Source organism: Rutidosis leptorrhynchoides, chromosome 6 (assembly GCF_046630445.1).
Source record: "Rutidosis leptorrhynchoides isolate AG116_Rl617_1_P2 chromosome 6, CSIRO_AGI_Rlap_v1, whole genome shotgun sequence".
Lineage (NCBI taxonomy): Eukaryota > Viridiplantae > Streptophyta > Magnoliopsida > Asterales > Asteraceae > Rutidosis > Rutidosis leptorrhynchoides.
Genome location: NC_092338.1, coordinates 111,428,884 through 111,434,425, shown reverse-complemented (window position 1 = coordinate 111,434,425; position 5,542 = coordinate 111,428,884).

Sequence of the window (5,542 nt, the reverse complement as noted above, 5' to 3'; positions counted from 1 at the left end):
ATTGGTATATACACTCCAATGATCAGCTCTTAGCAGCCCATGTGAGTCACCTAACACATGTGGGAACCATCATTTGGCAACTAGCATGAAATATCTCATAAAATTACAAAAATATGAGTAATCATTCATGACTTATTTACATGAAAACAAAATAACATATCCTTTATATCTAATCCATACACCAACGACCAAAAACACCTACAAACACTTTCATTCTTCAATTTTCTTCATCTAATTGATCTCTCTCAAGTTCTATCTTCAAGTTCTAAGTGTTCTTCATAAATTCCAAAAGTTCTAGTTTCATAAAATCAAGAATACTTTCAAGTTTGCTAGCTCACTTCCAATCTTGTAAGGTGATCATCCAACCTCAAGAAATCTTTGTTTCTTACAGTAGGTTATCATTCTAATACAAGGTAATAATCATATTCAAACTTTGGTTCAATTTCTATAACTATAACAATCTTATTTTAAGTGATGATCTTACTTGAACTTGTTTTCGTGTCATGATTCTGCTTCAAGAACTTCGAGCCATCCAAGGATCCATTGAAGCTAGATCCATTTTTCTCTTTTCCAGTAGGTTTATCCAAGGAACTTAAGGTAGTAATGATGTTCATAACATCATTCGATTCATACATATAAAGCTATCTTATTCGAAGGTTTAAACTTGTAATCACTAGAACATAGTTTAGTAAATTCTAAACTTGTTCGCAAACAAAAGTTAATCCTTCTAACTTGACTTTTAAAATCAACTAAACACATGTTCTATATCTATATGATATGCTAACTTAATGATTTAAAACCTGGAAACACGAAAAAATACCGTAAAACCGGATTTACGCCATCGTAGTAACACCGCGGGCTGTTTTGGGTTAGTTAATTAAAAACTATGATAAACTTTGATTTAAAAGTTGTTATTCTGAGAAAATGATTTTTATTATGAACATGAAACTATATCCAAAAATTATGGTTAAACTCAAAGTGGAAGTATGTTTTCTAAAATGGTCATCTAGACGTCGTTCTTTCGACTGAAATGACTACCTTTATAAAAACGACTTGTAACTTATTTTTCTGACAATAAACCTATACTTTTTCTGTTTAGATTCATAAAATAGAGTTCAATATGAAACCATAGCAATTTGATTCACTCAAAACGGATTTAAAATGAAGAAGTTATGGGTAAAACAAGATTGGATAATTTTTCTCATTTTAGCTACGTGAAAATTGGTAACAAATCTATTCCAACCATAACTTAATCAACTTGTATTGTATATTATGTAATCTTGAGATACCATAGACACGTATACAATGTTTCGACCTATCATGTCGACACATCTATATATATTTCGGAACAACCATAGACACTCTATATGTGAATGTTGGAGTTAGCTATACAGGGTTGAGGTTGATTCCAAAATATATATAGTTTGAGTTGTGATCAATACTGAGATACGTATACACTGGGTCGTGGATTGATTCAAGATAATATTTATCGATTTATTTCTGTACATCTAACTGTGGACAACTAGTTGTAGGTTACTAACGAGGACAGCTGACTTAATAAACTTAAAACATCAAAATATATTAAAAGTGTTGTAAATATATTTTGAACATACTTTGATATATATGTATATATTGTTATAGGTTCGTGAATCAACCAGTGGCCAAATCTTACTTCCCGACGAAGTAAAAATCTGTGAAAGTGAGTTATAGTCCCACTTTTAAAATCTAATATTTTTGGGATGAGAATACATGCAGGTTTTATAAATGATTTACAAAATAGACACAAGTACGTGAAACTACATTCTATGGTTGAATTATCGAAATCGAATATGCCCCTTTTTATTAAGTCTGGTAATCTAAGAATTAGGAAACAGACACCCTAATTGACGCGAATCCTAAAGATAGATCTATTGGGCTTAACAAACCCCATCCAAAGTACCGGATGCTTTAGTACTTCGAAATTTATATCATATCCGAAGGGTGTCCCGGAATGATGGGGATATTCTTATATATGCATCTTGTTAATGTCGGTTACCAGGTGTTCACCATATGAATGATTTTTATCTCTATGTATGGGATGATCTATTGAAATATGAAATCTTGTGGTCTATTATTATGATTTGATATATATAGGTTAAACCTATAACTCACCAACATTTTTGTTGACGTTTTAAGCATGTTTATTCTCAGGTGATTATTAAGAGCTTCCGCTGTCGCATACTTAAATAAGGACGAGATTTGGAGTCCATGCTTGTATGATATTGTGTAAAAACTGCATTCAAGAAACTTATTTTATTGTAACAATTTGTATTGTAAACCATTATGTAATGGTCGTGTGTAAACAGGATATTTTAGATTATCATTATTTGATAATCTACGTAAAGCTTTTTAAACCTTTATTGATGAAATAAAGGTTATGGTTTGTTTTAAAATGAATGCAGTCTTTGAAAAACGTCTCATATAGAGGTCAAAACCTCGCAACGAAATCAATTAATATGGAACGTTTTTAATCAATAAGAACGGGACATTTCAGTTGGTATCAGAGCGTTGGTCTTAGAGAACCAGAATTTTGCATTAGTGTGTCTTATCGAGTTTGTTAGGATGCATTAGTGAGTCTGGACTTCGACCGTGTTTACTTGAAAAATGATTGCTTAACAAATTTTGTTGGAAACTATATATTTTTAACATGTGAATATAATGTGATATATTAATCTCTTAACGCGTTTGATATTATGTGATAGATGTCTACCTCTAGAACAAGTCCCATTGACTCACCTAATAATAATGAAGAGTCAAATGTAAATTGGAATGATTCGTGGACTGATTCACAAGTTCCCGAAGAGGAACCGGAAGAAGAGTCGGAACCGGAAGAAGAATCGGAACCGGAAGAAGAATCGGAACCGGATGAAGAAATAGAACCGGTGGGGGAAATAATAAAACGGTTAAGTAAAAGAAAATCCTCAACCAACCGACCAAAGTTAATTATGGTCAATGGTGTTTCCGCCAAGGAAGCAAAATATTGGGAGGATTACCAATTCTCCGATGAATCGGATTCCGACGAGAATTCCGATGATGTTATAGAAATTACCCCAACTGAATTTAAAAAGGCAAAAGAAAATAATAAGGGAAAGGGCATAAAAATAGAGAAATCTAATTCCAACCCCGATGAACTTTATATGTATCGTCAACCCCCGAAGTCCTTAAGTTGTAACAATGACCCGGGAACCTCTAAACCACCAGGTTTTTCTAAACCAATGTGGATCACGACGGCTCGTATTAGGGGAACATCATATATCCCTAGAAACTTGGCAAAACGAACCAAAACCGAAGAAGAAGAAACAAGCGAGTCGGAATAAGATAGTTGTATTCGTGTGGTGTAATATATGTAATATAGTGTGCTTATGCTTTATGATATATGTAAAAATTGCTTGTATTAATAAGTATTTTTTTTTTATGAATCTAACTCTTGTCTATTTTACAGTATAAAAACACAAAATGGATAGACAACCTAATATTTTAAGAGACCTACCCGGAGACATGATTGATGAAATCTTGTCTAGAGTCGGTCAGAATTCTTCGGTACAACTATTTAAGGCGAGATCAGTTTGTAAGACATTCGAAGAACGTTCCAAGAATGTCTTGGTTTATAAGAGACTTTCGTTTGAAAGATGGGGGATATCACATTGGGAAACCAATAAGTTACGATGTGTTTACTTTGACGCATATATTGCGGGGAACCCAAATGCTATTTTACGCAATGGGTTAAGAAATTATTTTGACTCAATATATCCGAATATTGGACTTCGTGATTTAGAAAAAGCGGCTAACATGCAACATAAAGAAGCATGTTATGCTTACGGATTAGTAATGTTCGCTTCTCACCAAAGTGAGAACAAGAACATCGGGCTACAACTATTAAACAAAACGTTCCCACAAGTGACGGAGTCGGTAATTGGGGTAAGAAATGAGGTTTTTAGATTGTTACGGGACTGTTGGACATTACGTAACCCTCGTCCCTTTGACGACGTTACAACACGCTGTCTTATCAACGGCCATAATGGTTATGTTCCACAAGACCAAGGATGGGAAGTAGTCCTAGTAAAACCAGAATGCATGACTTGTTTCTGGACGTATGAATTACGTGTCTTTATTGCCTTTGCTGAACGACTTGTGTACTAGCTAGAATTATCTTCACAACCATCTTGTATCAAATTTATTGTGTGCTATATTTCATGCTATATTTAAAATAAGCGGTATTGTAAGTTTGTAAAATATTGTGTAAAAGTTTGAACGCGAAATATTATTATAATCAGTTTTTCATATAGAATTGTAGTAGTTGAATTGTATATTAGCTACTAAGTATGAACTTAACGGGTAGGTACTACCCGAATTTAAACTTATAAAACGCTAATATGAAGAAAAAGCTTTTATAAATGAGTTCATATTATGCTACAAAATACTATTAACTACTCTTAATATTCTGTATGATTAACTTGTTCCATTTAACTATTTTGAAGGAAATGGCACCGACTACTCGACACACCGTGAATATGAATGAAGAGGAATTCCGTACTTTTCTAGCTTCAAACATAGCCGCAGTACAGGCTGCGCTACATACCAACAATAACCTTGGATCTAGCAGTACAGGAAATCGTGTAGGATGCACCTACAAAGAATTCACTGCCTGCAAACCTTTGGAATTTGATGGAACCGAAGGACCGATCGGATTGAAACGGTGGACCGAGAAGGTCGAATCGGTGTTTGCCATAAGTAAGTGCACTGAAGAGGACAAAGTGAAGTACGCTACGCATACCTTCACAGGTTCTGCGTTAACATGGTGGAATACCTATCTAGAGCAAGTGGGACAAGGCGATGCGTACGCACTACCGTGGTCAGCATTCAAGCACTTGATGAACGAGAAGTACCGTCCCAGAACCGAGGTCAATAAGCTCAAGACAGAACTTAGAGGGTTACGAACCCAAGGATTTGATATTACCACTTACGAAAGACGATTCACAGAATTGTGCCTATTGTGTCCGGGAGCATTCGAAGATGAGGAAGAGAAGATCGACGCGTTTGTGAAAGGATTACCGGAAAGAATCCAAGAAGATATAAGTTCACACGAGCCCGCCTCCATACAACAGGCATGTAGAATGGCTCACAAACTAGTGAACCAGATTGAAGAAAGAATTAAAGAACAGACTGCTGAAGAGGCCAATGTGAAGCAAGTCAAAAGAAAGTGGGAGGAAAACGGTGATAAGAATCACCAATACAACAACAACAGCAATTACAACAATAATCGCAGCAATTATCCCAACAATCGCAACATCAATCGCAACTACAACAAACGGCCCAACAACAACAACAACAACAGCAACTACAACAATCATCCCAACAACAATAATAACCGCAACAACAACAACAATCAGAAGCAGCTATGCCAAAGGTGTGAAAAGAATCACTCGGGGTTCTGCACCAAATTTTGCAACAAGTGTAAAAGAAATGGTCATAGCGCGGCGAAGTGTGAGGTCTACGGACCAGG